A 24,066-nucleotide genomic window follows, 5' to 3' on the forward strand; every position below is an offset into this window, starting at 1 on the left:
TCCCTAAAAAATACGGAAACTCTTTTGAATTATCTCTCTCTATATTTTTGCACTTTTTATTTCCATTTTAGACGTTCTATTTTTTCTTAAAGCAAAACTTTGAGTTTTCGCTCTCCCTTTATCCCGTAAACAAAAAAGGCAAATAAATCAGAAAAAAATGAAAATTTTAGAGTTTATGTTAGGAAAAATTAAAAACAATAAAAATTGTAAGTAAGGAAAATTTATTCACACACCACAAATGAACACAAAAGTTGTGGTTCAAGTTTGGGAAATTCCACTAGTTCAACCCTTACAACTTGGAATTTTGTAAGAAAGAGATTTCTTCCACTTATGCTTTAAAAATGGATAAGCATTCTTGAAACATGTTAAAGATAAAAATCACATATGGATCCAAATCTTATAAAGAGAACAACAAACACTCATTAAATTTTGAAGTTAACGTGCGATGAGATATTTACCTGAGTCAAACAAGCCATTATTTTGCCCATTTACAAAAAGCTGACCTAACAATCATAGATGATTGTAAAGTGATTTATCTTGCTTAACGGGCTATATTACCATAAGAAATGTCTTATGAATTGGGAGTCAACACTCAGTTAAAAATCCCCCGTCTCCCCCTTTTCCAGACGATTGCAAAACCTGATATATAAAAACTATAAACAACTTACAATCCCTAAAAATTACATACACTCTTTGGAATTATCTCTCTCTACATTTTTGGATTGTGCATTTCTATTTTAGATATACACTGTTCTCTTAAATCAAAACTATGAGTTTTCGCTCTCCCTTCATCCCGTAAACCAAAAAGTCAAATAGATCACAACAAAATGAAAATTTGAGAGTTTATTTTGGAAAAAAATTAAAACAATAAAAAATGTAAGTAAATAAAATTTATTCACACACCACAAAAGAACAAAAAAGTTTTGTCATCCAAGTTTTTGAAATTCCACTAGTTCTACCCTTACAACTTGGAATTTTATAAGAAAGAGATTTCTACCACACATGCTTGAAAAATGGATATGCATGCTTGTAACATGTTAAAGATGCAAATCACCTATGGATCCAAACCTTTTAAAGAGAATAACAAACGCTCATTAAATTCTCAAGTTAACGTGCGGTGGGATATTTACCCGAGTCAAACAAGCCATTATTTTTCCCATTTAAAAAAATTTTACCTAAGAATCACAGATGATGGTAATGTGATTTATCTTGCTTAACGGGCTATATTACCCTAACAAATGGCTTATGGATTGGGAGTCAATACTCAGTTAAAAATCTCCCGTCTCCCCTTTTTCGCGAAGATTGCAAAACCTGATATAAAAAAACTAAAAAGAGCTTTCAATCCCTATAAATTATATACACTCTTTGGAATTATCTCTCTCTACATTTTTGGATTGTGCATTTCCATTTTAGATGTACTCTGTTTTCTTAAATCAAAGCTTTGAGTTTTCGGTATCCCTTCATCCCGTAAACAAAAAAGACATATAGATCACAACAAAATGAAAATTTTAGAGTTTATGTATGGTAAAAATTTAAAACAATAACAAATGTAAAAAAAATTTATTCACACACCACAAATGAACACAAAAGTTTTGTTGTCCAAGTTTCGGAAATTCCACTAGTTCAACCCTAACGCTTGGAATTTTATAAAAAAGAGATTTCTTCCACACATGCTTTAAAAATGGATATGCATGCTTGTAACATGTTAAAGATGCAAATCACCTATGGATCCAAATCTTTTAAAGAGAATAACGAAAGCTCATTAAATTCTCAAGTGAACGTCCGGTGGGATATTTACCCGAGTCAAACAAGCCATTATTTTTTCCTTTTACAAAAAGATGACCTAACAATCATAAATGATTTTAAAGTGATTTATCATACGTAATGGGCTGTAGTACCCTAAGAAATGGCTTACGGATTGGGTGTCAACACTCAGTTAAAAATCCCCTGGCTCCCCCTTGTCGCGACGATTGCAAAACCTGATATATAAAAACTAAAAAGACCTTACAATCCCTAAAAATTACAGACACTCTTTGGAATTATTTCTCTCTACATTTGTGCATTGTGCATTTCCATTTTAGATGTACTCTTTTTTCTTAAATGAAAATTTTGAGTTTTCGCTCTCCCTTCATCCTGTAACCCAAAAAGGCAAATAGATCCCAACAAAATGAAAATTTTAGAGTTTGTGTATGGAAAAAACTTTAAAAAATAACAAATGTAAGTAAGGAAAATTTATTCACACACGACAATGAACACAAAAGTTTTGTGGTCCAAATTTTGGAAATTCCACTAGTTCAACCCTAACAGCTTGGAATATTATAAGAAAGAGATTTCAGCCACTTATGCTTTAAAATTGATAAGCATTCTTGAAAAATGTTAAAGATGCAAATCACATATGGATCCAAATCATTTAAAGAGAATAGCAAACGCTGATTAAATTCTGAAGTGAATGTGCAATGAGATATTTACCTGAGTCAAACAAGCCATTATTTTGCCCATTTACAAAAAGTTGACATAACAATCATAGATGATTGTAAAGTGATTTATCGTGCATAACGTGCTATATTACCCTAAGAATTGTCTTATGGATTGGGAGTCAACACTCAGTTAAAAATCGCATGCCTCCCCCTTTTCCCGACGATTGCAAAACCTGATATATAAAAACTTAAAAAAGCATACAATCCCTAAAAATTACTGACACTCTTTGGAATTATCTCTCTCAAAATTTGTGCATTTTGCATTTCATTTTAGATGTACTCTTTTTTCTTAAATCAAAACTTTGAGTTTTCGCTCTCGCTTCATCCTGTAAATGTAAAAGGCAATAGATCACAAAAAATTGAAAATTTAGAGTTTATGTATGGAGAAAATTTAAAACAACAACAAATGTAAGTAAATAAAATTTATTCACACACCACAAATGAAGACAAAAGTTTTGTTGTCATGATTGGGGAAATTCCACTACTTCAACCCTAACAGCTTGGAGTTTTGTAAGAAAGAGATTTCTTCCACACATACCTTAAAAATGGATATGCATGATTGAAACATGTTAAAGATGCAAATCACCTATGGATCCAAACCTTTTAAAGAGAATAACAAACGCTCATAAAAATTCTCAACTGAACGTGCGGTGGGATATTTAGCCGAGTCAAACAAGCCATTATTTTGACCATTTACAAAAAGTTGACCCAACAATCATCGATGATTGTAAAGTGATTTATCATGCGCAACGGGCTATATTACCCTAAGAAATGGCTTATGGATTAGGAATCAACACTCAGGTTAAAAATCCACCGCCTCCCCCTTTTCCCGACGATTGCAAAACCGGATATATAAAAAAATAAAAAGAGCTTACAATCCCTAAAAATTATAGACACTCTTTGGAATTATCTCTCTCTACATTTGTGCATTGTGCATTTCCATTTTAGATGTAATCTTTTTTCTTAAATTAAAACATTGAGTTTTCGCTCTCCCTTCATTCTGTAAACCAAAAAGGTAAATAGATCACCACAAAATGAAAATTTTAGAGTTTATTTCTGGAAAAAATTTAAAACAATAACAAATTATGTAAAGAAAGTTTATTCACACACCACAAATGAACACAAAAAGTTTTGTTGTCCAAGTTTGGGAAATTCCACTAGTTCAACCCTTACAGCTTGGAATTTTATAAGAAAGACATTTCTACCACACATGCTTTAAAAATGGATATGCATGCTTTTAACATGTTAAATATGAAAATTACCTATGGATCCAAACATTTGAAAGAGAATAACAAACGCTCATTAAATTCTCAAGTGAACCTGCGGAGGGATATTTACCCGAGTCATACAAGCCATTATTTGGCCCTTTTACAAAAAGTTCACCTAATAATCATAGAAGATTGTACAGTGATTTATCGTGCGTAACGAGCTATAGTACCCTAGGAAATGGCTTACGGATAGGGAGTCAACACTCAGTTAAAAATCCCCCGCCTCCCCCTTTTCCCGACGATAGCAAAACCTGATATATAAAAACTAAAAAGAGCTTACAATCCCTAAAAATTTCAGACACTCTTTGGAATTATCTCTCTCTACATTGTTGCATTGTGCATTTCCATTTTAAATGTAGTATTTTTTCTTAAATCAAAACATTGAGTTTTCTCTTTCCCTTAATCCCTTAACCAAAAAGGCAAATAGATCACAACAAAATGAAAATTTTAGAGTTTATGTATCGAAAAAATTTAAAACAATAACAAATGTAAGTAAAGAGAATTTATTCAGACACCACCAATGAACACAAAAGTTTTGTTGTCCAAGTTTGTGAAATTCCACTAGATCAACCCTAACAGCTTGGAATTTTATAAGAAAGAGATTTCTTCCAAACATGCTTTAAAAATGGATATGGATGCTTGTAACATGTTAAAGATGCAAATCACATATGGATCCAAACCTTTTAAAGAGAATAACAAAATCTTATTAAATTCTCAAGTGAACGTGCGGTGGGATATATACCTGAGTCAAACAAGCCATTATTTTGCCCATTTACAACAAGCTGACCAAACAATCATAGATGATTGTAAAGTGATTTATCATGCGTAATGGGTTATATTACCCTAAGAAATGGCTTATGGATTGCGAGTCAATACTCAGTTAAAAATCCCCTTCCTCCACCTTTTCCCGACGATTGCAAAACCTGATATATAAAAACTAAAAAGAGCTTACAATCCCTAAAAATTACAGACACTCTTTGGAATTATCTCCCTCTACATTTGTGCATTGTCAATTTCCATTTTAGATGTCCTCTTTCTTCTTAAATCAAAACTTTGCGTTTTCACACTACATTCATTCCGTAAACAAAAAATGCAAATTGATCACAACAAATTGAAAATTTTAGACATTATGTGAGGAAAAAATTTAAAACAATAACAAATGTTGGTAAAGAAAATTTATTCACACACCACTAATGAATACAAATGTTTTGTTGTCCAAGTTTTGGAAATTCCACTAGTTCAACCCTAGCAGCTTGGAATTTTATAAGAAAGAGATTTCTACCCCACATGCTTTAAAAATGGATATGCATGCCTGAAACATGTTAAAGATGCAAATCACCAATGGATCCAAACTTTTTAAAGAGAATAACAAATGCTCATTAAATTCTCATGTCAACGTGTGGTGGGATATTTACCCGAGTCCAACAAGCCATTATTTTGCCCATTTACAAAAAGTTGACCTAAGAATCATAGATTATTGCAAAGTGATTTATCATGCAAAACGGGCTATATTACCCTATGAAATGGCTTACGGATTCGGAGTTAACACTCAGTTAAAAATCCCCTACCATCCCCTTTTCCCGACGATTGCAACACCCTAAAATTACAAAATAAAAAGAGCTTAAAATCCCAAAAAAAATATGGACACTCTTTGGAATTCTCTCTCTCTACATTTGTGGATTGTGCATTTGAATTTTAGATGTACTCTTTTTTCTTAAATCAAAACTTTGAGTTTTTCGCTCTCCCTAAATCCCATAATCCAAAAAAGCAAATAGATCACAACAAAATGAAAATTTTAGAGTTTATGTATGAAAAAAATTTGAAAAATTAAAAAATGTTAGTAAAGAAAATTTATTCACACACCACAAATGAACACAAAAGCTTTGTTGTTCAAGTTTAGGAAATTCCACTTGTTCAACCCTAATAGCTTGGAAGTTTATAAGAAAGAGATTTCTTCCACTTATGCTTTAAAAATGGATATGCATGCTTGAAACATGTTAAATATTCAAATCCAATATGGATCCAAACCTTTTAAAGAGATTAACAAACGCTCATTAAATTCTCAAGTGAACGTGCGGTGGGATAATTATCGGAATCAAACAAGCCATTATTTTACCCATTTAAAAAATGTTGACTTAAAAATCATAGATGATTATAAAGTGATTTATCTTGTGTAACGGGCTATAGTACCCTTACAAAAGGCTTATGGACTGGGAGCAACACTCAGTTAAAAATCCCCTGCCTCCCCTTTTTCCCGACGATTTAAAACCTGATATATAAAAACTAAAAAGAGTGTACAATCCCTAAAAATTACATACACTCTTTTGAATTATCTCTCTGTACATTTGTGCATTGTGCATTTCCATTTTAGATGTACTCTTTTTCCTTAAATCAAAACTTTGAGTTTTCACTCTCCCTTTATCCCGTAAACAAAAAAGGCAAATAAATCACAAATAAATAAAAATTTTAGAGTTTATGTATGGAAAAAATTTAAAACAATAACAAATGTAAGTAAGGAAAATTTTCGTTGTCCAAGTTTGGGTAATTCCTCTAGCTCAACCCTAATAGCTTGGAATTTTATAAGAAAGAGATTTCTTCCACATGAGCTTTAAAAATGGATACGCATGCTTGAAACATGTTAAAGATGCAAATCACATATGGATCCAAACCTTTTAAAAATAATAAAAAATGCTTATTAAATTCTCAAGTGAACGTGCGGTGGGATATTTACAGGAGTTAAACAAGCCATTATTTTTCCCTTTAACAAAAAGCAGATCTAACCATCATAGATGATTTTAAAGTGATTTATCATGCGTAATGGGCTATATTACCCTAAGAAATGGCTTATGGATTGGAGTCAACACTTAGTTAAAAATCCCCGGACTCCCCCTTTTCCTGACGATTGCAAAACCTGATATATAAACACTAAAAAGAGCTTACATTTCCTAAAAATTGCAAACACTCTTTGGAATTATCTCTCTCTACATTTGTACATTGTCCATTTCTATTTTAGATTTACTCTTTTTTATTAAATAAAAAATTTGTGTTTTCGCGCTCCCTTCATGCTGTAAATGAAAAAGGCAAAGAGATCACAGCAAAATGAAAATTTAAGAGTTTAAGTGTGGAAAAAATTTAAAACAATACCAAATGTAAGAAAAGAAAATTTAGTCGCACACCACAAATGAACACAAAAGTTTTGTTTTCCAAGTTTGGAAAATTCCACTAGTTCAACCCTAACAACTTGGAATTTTATAAGATAGAGATTTCTTCCACACTTGCTTTAAAAATGGATATGCATGCTTGAAACATGTTAAAGATGCAAATCACCTATGGATCCAAACCTTTTAAAGGGAATAACAAACGCTCATTAAATTCTCAAGTGAATGTGCGGTGGGATATTTACCCGAGTCAAACAAGCAATTATTTTACCCTTTCACAAAAAGCTGACCTAACAATCACAGATGATTGTACAGTGATTTATCGTGCGTAACGGGCTATAGTACCCTAAGAAATAGCTTACGGATTGGGAGTCAACACTCAGTTTCAAATCCCCGCCTCCCCCTTTTCCCAACGATTGTAAAACCTGATATATAAAAACTAAAAAAAGCTTACAATCCCTAAAAATTACAGACACGCTTTTGAATTATCTCTCTCTACATTGTTGAATTGTGCATTTCGATTTTAAATGTACAATTTTTTCTTAAATCAAAACTTTGAGTTTTCTCTTTCCCTTAATCCCTTAACCAAAAAGGCAAATAGATCACAACAAAATGAAATTTTTGGAGTTTATGTATGGAAAAAATTTAAAACAATAAAAAATGTAAGTAAAGAGAATTTATTCATAGAACACGAATGAACACAAAAGTTTTGTTGTCCAAGTTTTTGAAATTCCACTAAATCAGCCCTAATAGCCTGGAATTTTATAAGAAAGAGATTTCTTCCAAATAAGCTTTAAAAATGGATATGCATGCTTGAAACAGCTTAAAGATGCAAATAATCTATCGATGCAAACCTTTTAAAGAGAATCACAAACGCTCATTAAATTTCAAGTGAATGAACGTGCGGTGGGATATTTCCCCGAGTCACACAAGCCATTATTTTGCCCTTTTACAAAAAGCTGACCTAACAATCATAGATGATTGTACAATGATTTATCGTGCGTAACAGGCTATTTTACCCTAAGAAATGGCTTATGGATTGGGAGTCAACACTCAGTTAAAAATCCCCCACCTCCCCCTTTTCCTGACGATTGCAAAACCTGATATATAAAAACTAAAAAGAGTTTACAATACCTAAAAATTACAGACACCGTTATGAATTATCTCTTTCTACATTTGTGCATTGTGAATTTCCATTTTATACGTACTATTTTTTCTTAATTCAAATGTTTGAGTTTTCGCTCTCTCTTCATCCTGTAAACCAAAAAGACAAATAGATCACAAAAAAATGAAAATTTTAGAGTTAATGTATGGAAAAAATTTAAAACAATAACAAATATAAAAAAAAATTTATTCACACACCACAAATGAACAAAAAAGTTTTGTTGTTAGGGTTTGGGAAATTTCACTAGTTCAACCTGAATAGCTTGGAGTTTTATAAGAAAGAGATTTCTTCCACACATGCTTTAAAAATTTATATGCATGCTTGAAACTTCATAAAGATGCAAATCACCTTTGGATCCAAACCTTTTAAAGAGAATAGCAAATGCTCATTAAATTCTCAAGTGAACGTGCGGTGGGATATTTGCCTGAGTCAAACAAGCCATAGATGATTATAATGTGATTTATCTTACTTAATGGGTTATATTACCCTAAGAAATGCCTTATGGATTGGGAGTCAACACTCAGTTAAAAATCCCCCATCTCCCCCTTTTCCCGATGATTGCAAAACCTGATATATAGAAACTAAAAAGATTTACAATCCCTAAAAATTACATACACTCTTTGGAATTATTTCTTTCTACATTTGTGTATTGTGCATTTCAATTTTATATGTACTCTTTTTTCTTAATTCAAAACTTTGATTTTTCTCTCTCCCTTCATCCCGTAAACAAAAAACGCAAATAGATCACAACAAAATAAAAATTTTAGAGTTTATGTATGGAAAAATTTTAAAAAATAACAAATGTAAGTAAATAAAATTTATTCACACACCAAAAATGAACACAAAAGTTTTGTTATCCAAGTTTGGGAAATTCCACTACTTCAACCCTAACAGCTTGGAATTTTATAAGATAGAGATTTCTTCCACATAAGCTTTAAAAATGGATATGCCTTCTTGAAACATGTTAAATATGCAAATCACATATGGATCTAAACCTTTTAAAGAGAATAACAAAAGCTCTTTAAATTCTCAAGTGAACATTTGTGGGATATTTACAAGAGTCAAAGAAGCCATTATTTTGCCCATTTACAAAAAGCTGACCTAACAATCACTAATGATTGTAAAGTGATTTATCGTACGTAACGGGCTATATTACCCTAAGAAATGGCTTATGGATTGGGATTCAACACTCAGTTAAAAATCCCCTGTCTCCCCCTTTTCCAAACGATTCCAAAACCTGATATATAGAAACTAAAAAGAGTTTACAATCCCTAAAAATTACAGACACTCTTAGGAATTTTTTCTATCTACATTTGTGTATTGTACATTTCTATTTTATATGTACTCTTTTTTCTTAATTCAAAACTTTGAGTTTTCTCTCTCCCTTCATCCCGTAAACCAAAAAGGCGAATAGATCACAACAAAATGAAAATTTTAGAATTTATGATTGGAAAAAATTTAAAACAATAACAAAAGTAAGTAAATAAAATTTAATCACACACCACAAATGAACACAAAAGTTTTATTGTCCAAGTTTGGGAAATTCCACTAGTTCAACCATAACAGCTTAGAATTTTATAAGATAGAGATTTCTTTCACATAAGCTTTAAAAATAGATATGCCTTCTTGAAACATGTTAAATATGCAAATCACATATGGATCTAAACCTTTTAAAGAGAATAACAAAAGCTCATTAAATTCTCAAGTGAACATGCTTGGGATATTTACACGAGTCAAACTAGCCATTATTTTGCCCATTTACAAAAACCTGACCTAAATATCACAAATGAATGTAAAGTGATTTATCGTACGTAACTGGCTATATTACCCTAAGAAATGGCTTATGGATTGGGATTCAACATTCAGTTAAAAATCCTTTGCCTCCCATTTTTCCCGTCGATTGCAAAACCTGATATATAAAAACTAAAAAGAGCTTACAATCCCTAAAAATTACAAACACTCTTTGGAAATATCTCTCTCTAAATTTGTGCATTTTCCATTTCAATTTTAGATGTACTCTTTTTTCTTAAATCAAAACTTTGAGTTTTCACGCTCCCTTCTTGCCGTAAACGAAAAAGGCAAATTGATCACAACAAAAAGAAAATTTTAGAGTTTTTGTGTGGAAAAAATTTAAAACAATAACAAATGTAAGTAAAGAAAATTTATTCACACACCACCAACGAACACAAAATTTTTGTTGTCCAAGTTTGGGAAATTCCACTAGTTCAACCCTAACAGCTTGGAATTTTATAAGAAAGAGATTTCTTCCACACATGCTTTAAAAATGGATATGCATGCTTGAAACATGTTAAAGAAGCAAATCACCTATGGATCCAAACCTTTTAAAGAGAAGAACAAACGCTCATTAAATTCTCAAGTGAACGTGCGGTGGGATATTTACCCGAGTCAAACAAGCCATTATTTTGTCCTATACAAAAAGTTGACCTAATAATCATAGATGATTGTACAGGGATTTATCGTGCAAAACGGGCTATATTACCCTAAGAATTGGCTTATGGATTTGGAGTAAATACACAGTTAAAAATCCCCCGCCTCCCCCTTTTCCTGACGATTGCAAAACCTGATATATAAAAACTTAAAAAAGCTTACAATCCCTAAAAATTACAGACACTCTTTGAAATTATCTCTCTCTAAATTTTTGCATTATGCATTTTATTTTAGATGTACTCTTTTTTCTTCAATAAAAAATTTGAGTTTTCGCTCTCCCTTCATCCTATAAACCAAAAAGGCACCACAAATGAAGACAAAAGTTTTGTTGTCATGGTTTGGGAAATTCCACTAGTTGAATCCAAACAACTTGGAGTTTTCTAAGAAATAGATTTCTTCCACACAAACTTTAAAAATGGATATGCATGCTTGAAGCATGTTAAAGATGCAAATCACCTATGGATCTAAACCTTTTAAAGAGAATAACAAACGCTCATTAAATACTCAAGTGAACGTGCGGTGGGATATTTAGCCAAGTCAAACAAGCCATTATTTTGACCATTTACAAGTAGTTGACTTAACAAACATTGATGATTGTAAATTTATTTATCATGCGTAAGGGCTATATTACCCTAAGAAATGGCTTATGGATTGGGAATCAACACTTAGGTTAAAAATCCACCGCCTCCCCCTTTTCCTGACGATTGCAAAACCAGATATCTAAAAACTAAAAAGAGCTTACAATCCCTAAAAATTATAGACACTCTTTGGAATTATCTCTCTCTACATTTGTGCATTGTGTATTTCCATTTTAGATGTACTCTTTTTTCTTAAATAAAAACATTGATTTTTCGCTCTCCCTTCATCCTGTAAACCAAAAAGGCAAATAGATCACAACAAAATGAAAATTTTAGAGTTTATGTCTGGAAAAAATTTAGAACAATAACAAATGTAAATAAAGAAAATTTATTCACACACCACAAATGAGCACAAAAGTTTTGTTGTCCAAGTTTTGGAAATTCCACTACTTCAACCCTAAGAGCTGTGAATTTTATAAGAAATTCATTTCTTCCACACATGCTTTAAAAATGGATATGCATGCTTGTAACATGTTAAAGACGCAAATCTCCAATGGATCCAAACCTTTGAAAGAGAATAACAAACGCTCGTTAAATTATCAAGTGAACGCGCGGTGGGATATTTACCCGAGTCAAACAAGCCATTATTTTGCCCTTTTACAAAAAGCTGAACTAACAATTGATGTAAAATTTAGTTACATCGGCTTTAATACCTCTCAAGCGTATGAATCGTTCATGTAATCTAGCAGTAAGCGATGGTCATATCCACAGGGAGGATTGAATTCTGTGTATTCTTCAGTCAACTAGCCTAACCAAATATGATGAATTAATCTGAACTAAACACTAATTATATCCTAAATTATCAAGCAATAATCTAATTAACTACTTGCACAACAGGAAACGTCAACTCTGGATTTTATCGTGATTCGTGCCTCTCTCGAGCGCCACATAACCACGAATCCGGATTCTCAATCCTTGCGTCTAGCCCCTCTCGGGCGCCTAGAGTTAATGACAAAGAGCGGATTAGAATAGAATGCAGAGAATCAATTTCCTATTGTGATGATGCTAAAATTATCAACTCTGGATTTTACCGTCATTCATACCTCTCTCGAGCGCCACGTAATCACGAATCCGATTTCTCAATCCTTGTGTCTAGCCACTCTCAGGCACATAGAGTGAAAGACATAAATCAGATTAAAATACCAAAATCCAACCTCGATTATAATCCTACCCTAATTAGCTAATTTAATCAAATATCCAGAAAGAAAATCTTAAATAAATATTAATTATCAAATCAGATTCAATTAACATTCAAAACCTAAGTTCAAACCATATAAAAACTAAATTCAATAATGACGAATTACTCCCCTTCTTCCTCCTCTCGCTCGGGCAGCAACTCGTTCTCACGGGTGCTGCAATTTCCCGAAATCAATGGCTTCGGGTTGGCAAGAGTGAGTGGCCGGAGGTAGAGAGGACGCCGACGACGATGGTTAGAAGCCGACGGACGGAGGTAACGTCCAGCAAAGAGCGAAACAGAGCTGACGTTCTCTAATCGGCTCTCTCGAGTCTCGGTTGGAGTCGGAATGGCTCCGGGACTGGTCGGAATATGTGATAGACGCCGGAGGATGGTCGGAAAGCGGGATTGGTACCGGAGAAGCCCTCTCGGATCACTTCTCGGCCTGGCGAGCGATGACTGTCGAACTCACCTCGACGGAGACTCTCTCGAGTTCTCCTCGGGTTTGTTCTCGGTTGCTGGACGACGGTGGATGACGGTGGCGCGGCAAAAGGTATTGGCCCGGCGAACGACGATGGGGAACTCCTCTCGGGTCCTCCCCTGTTTCCGGTCAAAAACCTCTGTTTTGGTCTCCGTTTCTGTTTTCTCTTCACGATGCCTTCGACCCTCTTCATTCGACGCTTCCCTTTGCTTTAAATATGATTTTTCTTATTTTAAAATGATTTTCCCTAGAAATTACCTCCATTTCACTAAGGGCATTTTGGTAAATATCTTATTCTCCACCCAAATTCTCCTGAAATTCCATAATTAAATCTATAAAAAGTATTTCAGGAAGAAATTAACCTTAAAAACAATGAAATATAATTCAGGAGAGAAAAATATGCAATATCGACAGTGATTAATGCCAAATTCAATAAATGCTCATTTCATTTGAAACCCAACAAATAACCACCTATAACACAATTATAAAGGTTATTCTATCATAATTAACCTAGTTCTCATGTCAGAATATGACATCTATCACACCCCCAAACCTAAATCTTTGCTAGTCCCTAGCAAAACAACAATCGAACCAAATTTAAGCCTAGGAAAACAAAATGCCACTTTCGTAGGGAGCACGATTGCATTTAGCGCATGCAACAAGCCGTTAAACCCCTACTTTGCAGTAGTGGACGAGTTATGTCTCGTGAGGGTTTGCATGGAATTTACCCACAAAATTCATCTAAATCAATAATATAAAAAGAAAAACTGAAGAAAATTTACTCCTCATTAGCATATGACTAACACTTAGTATCGTAAAATATCTGAAAATCATATGAGATCTTGCGAAATTTGAAAACTTGTGTAAAATATAGCCTATTATCAATCCAAATACACTCATTGTTAGTCCACCTGAACCAATGTGACCCATAAGCTATTACTTCAACAGAACAAAGAGGCAACAAATAACAATAAAATCCTGGTCACATCACAATTAAGAGAAAATAGTAGAGTAAGCCTATTGTCTAACAATCTCACAAAACAAATATACTAATTTAAATCTTGACCTGCAACTTCTTTCAAATTAAAATTCATCATCAAAGCCAAGGAAACTCATTGCTTTGAGATTTAAAACCATTTTACGCTATTACCAGCGCACTTTTGCTATTACTAGCGTAATTTTTTTCTTCACTGAATACTTTTGGTATTACCACCATTTTGTATTCGTCTTCACTGCACATGCACTTATTTTTAAGTAACCGACTATTCCGGTGCATGTCCCTGGGTTTGCCAGGCTGTTTCTGAAGTTATCTGTCTTTTGCAAGCAAGAGCATTTCCATTCGCATTCATACATTACAACAAGGAATTTCACTGAGGTATAAAAAAGATTGAGTTCAAACAGGCATACAAGACTATTCAGACTAACATAGATCAACACTAGATTTACATGTTCTCTTTTGCAACTAAGTTCCAAGTCAAATGCAATAGTAAGTTATCCCACTGAATTCTCATGGATCACAACAAATGATATCAGATTTCTAATAGGCATATTCTACACAGTTTTACGATCATTTTTGAAACACATTTGAGCAACTTATTTTAACTCTACTAATGTTAACCACATACTGAGAGGAATAATTTGAAAACCACGAACAAAAATCGAAAGAAAATTATTGCTAAGACATAAAAGAGTCGTCCCCCCCCCCCCCCCCCCCCCCCCCCCCCCAAACCTAAACCTGACATTGTCCTCAATGGGGAAAAGTTAAAACACTATAACGACTACAGAAAAAAAAGAATAATAAAGACCCCCAGGATTGATACATAGTCTTCCTCGAAGAAGGTTTACTCGTATCAGCCGTACCCGTAGGTAATCATCCGTAGATAAAACCGCTATCCCACATCACACTTTGAAGAAATCTCCGTGTGACTGGCCACTGAAGGCAGCAGGAATCACGCGCTGAACACAAGTCCTTAAGTTACTCACCATAAGGTTTTCATTCAATACTTCAAGATCGAACTGGTCAATCCCAGAACTGTTGTTTGAGTACAGACCTCTCAAACTGGGGACCAAAAGTCTGGTCATCGACTACCGGAACCATTTATGCTCTCAGCCGGCAAGAGAGTATGAATAAACCAAAAAAAATAAAATAAAAATAAAACTGTAATGTACAAAGGGATAGAAACGTGGGGATTGCCCACAATGTGCTAAGTTTATAGTTGTAAGCAAGACTCTGACGCATTCAAGATGAAATGACAGGTTCCTCCAATATAATCACCATCACCTCCTTCGGTGTGGGGGCATTCTCAAGATACGGTTTGAGCCTCTAACCGTTAACTTTGAAGATCGACCCGTCTCCGTGATTACGGATCTCAATAGCGCCATGAGGAAACACCTATGTAACTTCAAATGGACCGGACCACCTGGATCTTAGCTTCCCTGGAAACAAATGCAATCGTGAGTTATAAAGTAAAACATTCTGCCCAACAGTAAAAGACTTGCGAAAAATAGATTTATCATGTAAAAGCTTTGTTCGCTCCTTATACAGCTTGGCATTCTCATAAGCATCATGACGTATCTCCTCCAACTCATTCAATTGCAACTTTCTCTCCTCACCTGCTTCAGTTAAATCAAAATTTAAAGCCTTAATGGCCCAATAAGCTCTATGCTCAAGCTCAACAGGTAGATGACATGCTTTGCCGAACACTAGGCGAAATGGAGACATCCCAATAGGAGTCTTATAAGCGGTTCGATAGGCCCATAAAGCATCGTCCAATCGAGTGGACCAATCTTTCCTATCAAAGCGAACCGACTTCTCCAAAATCTTTTTGATCTCCCTATTAGAGATTTCCACTTGACCACAAGTTTGCGGGTGGTATGGAGTGGACACCCGATGAGTGATGGAATATTTCTTCAATAAGGTCTCAAATGTTCTGTTACAAAAATGAGATCCCCCATCACTGATGATCTCTCTCGGGGTACCAAATCGATTAAAAATACTTTCATTTAAAAAATTTACCACCACTTTGTGATCGTTTGTCTTACATGATATAGCTTCAATCCATTTAGAGACATATTCAACAGCAACAAGGATGTATTGATAGCCGAATGAGACAAGAAAAGGACCCATGAAGTCAATACCCCACACATCAAACAATTCAACAATAAGAATGGGGTTAAGAGGCATCATGTTCTTCCTAGACAAACAACCAGTTCGATGGCATTTATCACACACCTGACAAAATTCATGGGCATCTCTAAATAATGAAGGCCAATAGAAACCACATTGCAAGACTTTAGCCGCTGTCTTTCTAGCACCAAAATGTCCACCACATGCGTGGGAATGACAAAATTCAAGAATGTTGGCAAAGTCTTGCTCATATACACAACGCCTAATGACTTGGTCAGAACACACCTTGAACATATAAGGGTCATCCCAAAAAAAATGTTTGACTTGGGAAAAGAATTTCAACCTATCTTGTTTACTCCAATAATCAGGAATCTTATGAGTTACAAGATAGTTGACTATGTCAGCAAACCAAGGCAACTGGGATACTTGGAGAAGTTGTTCATCAGGGAAGGAATCATTTAAAGGAAGGAATCCTTCCTGAGGTACTACACAGATCCTAGATAGATGATCAGCAACAACATTCTCACAACCCTTCTTATCTCGAATCTCAAGGTCAAATTCTTGCAATTGCAAGATCCATCTAATCAAGCGAGGTTTAGTGTCCTTGATGGATAATAAGTACTTCAAAGCAGAATGATCAGTGAACACTATAACCTTTGACCCTAACAGATATGATCTGAATTTGTTCAAGACAAACACAACAGCTAGCAACTCCTTCTCAGTGGTAGTGTAATTCAATTGAGCATCATGAAGAGTTCGGCTAGCATATTGAATGACACAGGGCATTTTATCCATCTTTTGCCCCAAAACAGCCCCTAATGCATAGTCAGAGGCATCACACATCAACTCAAAAGGCAAAGAACAAATAAGGGGTTGGACAATGGGTGCAGTGGACAAACATTTCTTCAGTGTTTCAAAAGCATGAATACAGGCATCATCAAAGGCAAAAGCAACATCTTGAGCAAGTAAATTCGTCAAAGGACGAGAAATTTTGCTAAAGTCTTTAATGCAACGCCTCTAGAACCCAGCATGGCAAAGGAAAGAACGCACCCCCTTCACAGAAGTAGGTGGTGGCAGATTGGAAATTAGGTCAACCTTGGCTTTGTCCACTTCTACACCCCGCTCAGACACTACATGTCCTAAAACAATTCCTTCTTTCACCATGAAGTGGCATTTTTCCCAATTCAAGACTAAATTGGACTTAATGCAACGGGACAATACGAGTGAAAGATTGTGCAGACATGTATCAAAACTAGAGCCAAACACAGAAAATTCATCCATAAAGACCTCTAAAAATTCACCAATCATGTCAGAAAAGATACTCATCATGCACCGTTGGAAAGTGGTTGGCGCATTGCATAAACCAAAAGGCATGCGTCTGTAAGCATAGGTGCCAAACGGACACGTGAATGTGGTCTTTTCCTGGTCTTCCGGAGCAATGGGAATTTGATTGTAGCCAGAGTATCCATCTAAGAAGCAATAAAAATTGTGGCTGGCCAATCGCTCTAGTACCTGATCAATGAAAGGTAGTGGGAAGTGATCCTCCTTAGTGGCGGAATTAAGTTTTCTATAGTCAATGCAGACACGCCACTTGGTGGTAGTTCTTGTGGGAATCAATTCACCACTCTCACTTTTCATTATCGTTATCCCCCCTTTCTTAGGGACAATTTGAATTGGACTCACCCAGGTGCTATCGAAAATAGGGTAAATGATTCCTGTCACAAGCAACCTGATGACTTCTTCTCTCACAACCTCCAGCATATGGGGATTTAACCTACGTTGCATCTCACGTGAGGCTTTAGTTCCCTCCTCCAAATGAATACGATGCATGCATATGGAGGGGCTAATCCCTTTTAAGGCATCAAGAGTCCACCCCAATGCCTCTCTGTGTGCTTGTAAAACTTCAGTCAATTGTTCCTCCTGCTCAGTACTCAAATAAGAGGAAATAATGACTGGTAATGAGTTCATGGGTCCCAAGAACGCATACTTCAATGTGGGAGGAAGTGGCTTAAGGTCTAGCTTGGAAGTTTCAAGAGGTTTGTCCAAGTCAAGAGGAAGATCTTGTGGATGTTCAGTTGTGATAACCTCATAAGCTTCCTCCAACAGAGGTACAAAATTGAGTAAAGAATTAACCTCTCGAAAATATGTTTCCTCATTAAAATAGTCCATGTCTAAAGATGTTATGCAAGACTCAAAAGATTCAAGAGTGGATTCATTATCAAGCATAACAGTTTCTATATTAAATGCAGGACTCAGATCATCAGACTCAAGTGGGTGGTGCTCGGCATTAAATACATTCAATGAGACCTTAAAATTTCCAAAAGACAACTCCAACTCACCACTTTTACAATGAATGATAGCATTAGATGTGGCTAAGAAGGGACGTCCTAGGATGATAGGAATTTGGTTGGTCACATTGACTACTGGTTGTGTATCAAGAACAATCAAATCAACCGGGAACAGAAATTTGTCCACTTTTATCAAAATATCTTCAACTATTCCTCGTGGTATCTTGACAGAACGGTCAGCTAGTTGAAGTGTGATGAGAGTAGGCTTCAATTCCCCCAAACCTAATTGCTGGTACACAAAGAAAGGAAGAAAATTCACACTTGCCCCTAAGTCAAGAAGAGCTCTCTGGATGGTATGTTCACCAATGACACATGAAATTGTGGGACATCCAGGATCTTTAACTTTAGGAGGAGTGTTATGCTTCAGAATTGAGCTTACATTCTCAGTAAGAAAGACCTTTTTGTTAACATGTTGTTTTCTCTTCTGTGTACAAAGGTCTTTCAAAAATCGGGCATAGGCAGGCACTTGCCTAATAGCATCAAGAAGTGGAATGTTAATGTGAACCTTACTAAATAGTTCCAACGTTTCATGCATGCTATCTCCTTTCCTAGGTGGGCCCGATAACCTCTGCGGATAAGGAGCTAATGGGACTTGGTTAGGGATCTGCTTGGCTGTTGGTGGAGAACTTGGAGGTTCTTCACTCAATGATGTGTCCCCATTGTCATCATTTGACTCCTTAGACTTAGTGGTCCCTACCCCATTGTTCAACTCACGACCACTCCTAAGGGTGGTTATGGCTTTGGCTTGCTCATGGTGGGGTTTGGCACTCAACTCACCCTCATGCGTGCTTTTGGGGTTAGGAATGGTTTGACTCGGGAGTCTATTTTGTGCTTGTTCACTCATGTGGCTGGCCAACTGACTCACTTGCATTTCAAGTTTAGCAATGGAGGACTGTGTATTTTGCATGAATAATTGAAGTGTATCCTCAAGTGAAGGTTTTTGTGGAATCAATGGTTGTTGAGTGAAGTGTGGGCGCGGAGCTTGGGGTTGAGTAAACCCTGGAGGACCCCCAACCTGTGGGCCCTTGGACCATGAGAAATTTGGGTACCTATCCCAACCCGAATTATATGTTTCTGAAAAAGGATTGTTCCGGCTCGGTCTTTGAAAATTTTGGACTGCATTCAAGTCCTCAATGAGCTCTGGGTAGGATGAACTAGATGGACACATTTGTGTGGGATGAGATGAACCAGAGCATATGGCACAGACAGTAGATGGGTTAGGAGAAGGTGAACTCTTGGACACCATAAGGGCATCAATTTTTCTAGTCAACCCTTCAATCTTGGCCATGAGCATGGGTGTTTCACTAACCTCGTAAAGACCCCCTCTTTTGGCTTCGTGGGATCTCCTATCAACATTAAATGATGAACCCCATTACTGAGATTGATCACTCAACTTTTCAAAGAAGTCCCACACCTCACTAGCACTCTTACCCATCAAACTCCCACCACTCGTTGCATCTACCATGGATCTAACCTGAGGCGTAAGACCTTGATAAAAGTATAGCACTAAATGCCATTTCTCAAACCCATGATGCGGACACCTACGGATCAAATCCTTCCATTTCTCCCAAGCCTCATAAAAGTGTTCACCCTCCTGCTGCATAAAGTTGGAGATTTCTCTCCTGAGAGCTGTAGTTCTCATAATGGGAAAGTACTTGGAAAAAAATTTCGTGACTAATGTGTCCCATGAAGTAATGCTGCCCACCTCTAAGGAATTAAGCCAAGACTTGGCCTTATCCTTAAGTGAAAATAGAAAAAGTCTTAACCGGATAGAGTCATCTGAGAAATTTTGGAATTTAAAAGTTGCACAAATATCTAAGAATTCCTTGATGTGGTAATATGGGTCCTCCTTCTCCAACCCATAGAATGTAGGGAGGAGTTGGATCACACCCGGTTTCAACTCATAACTGGCGGCAGTAGTGGGTGGCAATATAATGCAAGAAGGTGATGTGAAGTGGGATGGGATAGAATAATCCCTCAGGGCTCTACGGTCACCTGCTACAGGTAACTGTAATGGTTCGCCCTGATTGGCCATGGTAGCTCCTAACTTGACTTCGGGTGTTTTCCTACAAATATGTTCTAGCTCTTCAACAAAGGGAGCTAATGGTCCACCTAGGGAGCGGCGTCCGTGCATAAAAACACAAAAAGAAACAAAATGAACTATCAAATTAAGCTAACAAACTGACTACTAAAAATTTGAACTAACTAGAAGAAATAAAAATAATTCCAAAAAAAATACCAAACTAAAATTATGAAAAAACTAAAAAAATAAAAATAAATAAAAATAAAAATAAAAAATAAAAAAATCTAACCTAAGATTATGGAGAACAAAGAAATACGCTTAATACGTGCCTCCCCGGCAACGGCGCCAAAAACTTGAGGTAAAATTTAGTTACATCGGCTTTAATACCTCGCAAGCGTACGAATCGTTCATGTAATCTAGCAGTAAGCGAGGATCATATCCACAGGGAGGATTGAATTCTGTGTATTCTTCAGTCAACTAGCCTAACCAAATATGATGAATTAATCTGAACTAAACACTAATTATATCCTAAATTATCAAGTAATAATCTAATTAACTACTTGCACAACAGGAAACGTCAACTATGGATTTTATCGTGATTCGTGCCTCTCTCGAGCGCCACGTAACCACGAGTCCGGATTCTCAATCCTTGCTTCTAGCCCCACTCGGGCGCCTAGAGTTAATGACAAAGAGCGGATTAGAATAGAATGCAGAGAATTAATTTCCTATTGTGATGATGCTAAAATTATCAACTTTGGATTTTACCGTGATTCATGCCTCTCTCGAGCGCCACGTAATCACGAATCCGATTTCTCAATCCTTGCGTCTAGCCCCTCTCGGGCGCATAGAGTGAAAGACAGAAATCGGATTAAAATACCAAAATCCAACCTCAATTATAATCCTACCCTAATTAGCTAATTTAATCAAATATCCAGAAAGCAAATCTTAAATAAATATTAATTATCAAATCAGATTCAATTAACATTCAAAACCTAAGTTCAAACCATATAAAAACTAAATTCAATAATGACGAATTACTCCCCTTCTTCCTCCTCTCGCTCGGGCAGCAACTCGTTCTCACGGGTGCTGCAATTTCCCGAAATCAATGGCTTCGGGTTGGCAAGAGTGAGTGGCCAGAGGTAGAGATGACGCCGGCGACGACGGTTAGAAGCCGATGGACGGAGGTAACGTCCGGCGAAGAGCGAAACAGAGCTGACGTTCTCTAACCGGCTCTCTTGAGTCTCGGTTGGAGTCGGAATGGCTCCGGGACTGGTCGGAATATGTGATAGACGCCGGAGGATGGTTGGAAAGCGGGATTGGCACCGGAGAAGCCCTCTCGGATCACTTCTCAGCCTGGCGAGCGACGACTGTCGAACTCACCTCGATGGAGACTCTCTCGAGTACTCCTCGGGTTTGTTCTCAGTTTCTGGATGGCGGTGGACGATGGTGGATGACGGTGGACGACGGTGGCGCGGAAAAAGGTATTGGCCCGGCGAACGACGGTGGGGAACTCCTCTCGGGTCCTCCCCTGTTTCCGGTCAAAAACCTCAGTTAAAAATCCCCTTCCTCCCCCTTTTCACGACGATTGCAAAACCTGATATTTAAAACTAAAAAGAACTTACAATCCCTAAAAATTACAGACACTCTTTGGAATTATCTCTCTCTACATTGTTGCATTGTGTATTTTCATTTTAGATGTACTCTTTTTTCTTAAATCAAAAGTTTGAGTTTTCTCTTTCCCTTAATCCCTTAACCAAAAACGCAAATAGATCACAATAAAATGAAAATTTTAGAGTTTATGTATGGAAAAAATTTAAAACAATAACAAATGTATGTAAAGAAAATTTATTCACACACCACCAATGAACACAAAAGTATTGTTGTCCAATTTTGTGAAATTCTACTAGATCAACCCTAACAGCTTGGAATTTTATAAGAAAAAGATTTCTTCCACATAAGCTTTAAAAATGGATATGCATGCTTGAAACAGCTTAAAGATTCAAATCACCTATAGATGCAAACCTTTTAAAGAAAATCACAAACGCTCATTAAATTCTCAAGTGAACGTGCGGTGGGATATTTAGCCGAGTCAAACAAGCCATTATTTTGACCAATTAAAAAAAGTTGACCTAACAATCATAGATGATTGTAAAGTGATTTATCATGCATAATGGGCTATATTCTTAAGAAATGGTTTATGGAATCGGAATCAACACTCTGGTTAAAAATCCACCTCCTCCCCCTTTTCCCGAATATTGCAAAACCAGATATCTAAAAAATAAAAAGAGCTTACAATCCCTAAAAATTATAGACACTCTTTGGAATTATCTCTCTCTACATTTGTGCGTTGTGCATTTCCTTTTTAGATGTACTCTTTTTTTTTAAAATCAAAACATTGAGTTTTCGCTCTCCCTTCATCCTGTAAACCAAAAAGGCAAATAGATCACAACAAAATGAAAATTTTAGAGTTTATGTCTGGAAAAAATTTAAAACAATAACAAATGTAAGTAAAGAAAATTAATTCACACACCACAAATGAACACACAAGTTTTGTTGTCCAAGTTTGGGAAATTCCACAAGTTCAACCCTAACAGCTGTGAATTTTATAAGAAAGACATTTCTTCCACACATGCTTTAAAAATGGATATGCATGCTTGTAACATGTTAAAGATGCAAATCACCTTTGGATCCAAACCTTTTAAAGAGAATAACAAATGCTCGTAAAATTCTCAAGTGAACGTGCGGTGGGATATTTACCCGAGTCAAACAAGCCATTATTTTGCCCTTTTACAAAAAGTTGACCTAACAATCATAGATGATTGTACAGTGATTTATTGTGCGTAACGGGCTATAGTACCCTAAGAAATGGCTTACGGGAGTCAACACTCAGTTAAAAATCCCTCTCCTGCCCCTTTTCCAGACAATCAAAAAACTGATATATAAAAACTAAAAAGAGCTTACAATCCGTAGAAATTACAGACACTCTTTGGAATTTATCTCTCTCTACATTGTTGCATTGTGCATTTCCATTTTAGATGTACTCTTTTTTCTTAAATCAAAACTTTGAGTTTTCTCTTTCGCTTAATCCCATAACCCAAAAGGCAAATAGATCACAATAAAATGAAAATTTTAGAGTTGATGTATGGAAAAAATTTAAAACAATAACAAATGTAAGTAAAGAAAATTTATTCACACACCACCAATGAACACAAAAGTTTTGTTGTCCAAGTTTGTGAAATTCCACTAGATCAACCCTAACAGCTTGGAATTTTATAAGAAAGAGATTTCTTCCACATAAGCATTAAAAATGGATATGGATGCTTGAAACAGCTTAAAGATGCAAATCACCTATGGATACAAACCTTTTAAAGAGAATCACAAACGCTCATTAAATTCTCAAGTGAATGAACGTGCCATTATTTAGCCCTTTTACAAAAAGTTGACCTAACAATCATAGATGAGTGTACAGTGATTTATCATGCGTAACGGGGTATTGAACCCTAAGAAATGGCTTACGGATTGGGAGTCAACACTCCGTTAAAAATCCCCCACCTCTACCTTTTCCCGACGATTGCAAAACCTTATATATAAAAACTAAAAAGAGTTTACAATCCCTAAAAATTACAAATACACTTTGGAATTATCTCTTTCTACATTTGTGCATTGTGCATTTCCATTTTATATGTACTTTTTTTTCTTAATTCAAAACTTTGAGTTTTCGCTCTCCCTTAATCCCGTAAACCAAAAAGGCAAATAGAT

At 35.8% G+C, this 24,066-nt stretch overlaps 1 non-coding gene across 1 annotated transcript; it reads left to right on the forward strand.

Annotated features, from left to right (window-relative positions):
• The first annotated feature begins 19,807 nt into the window (after window positions 1-19,807).
• LOC137965254 (small nucleolar RNA R71) lies at window positions 19,808-19,914 on the forward strand. Its single transcript, XR_011116039.1, has one exon. It is a non-coding gene; the product is annotated as a small nucleolar RNA R71 (small nucleolar RNA).
• The last annotated feature ends 4,152 nt before the right edge of the window (window positions 19,915-24,066 follow it).

This window comes from Aristolochia californica, unplaced genomic scaffold (assembly GCF_029961685.1).
Source record: "Aristolochia californica isolate CCGP_79_NKW_82.1479 unplaced genomic scaffold, dmAriCali1.0.hap1 SCAF_1, whole genome shotgun sequence".
NCBI lineage: Eukaryota > Viridiplantae > Streptophyta > Magnoliopsida > Piperales > Aristolochiaceae > Aristolochia > Aristolochia californica.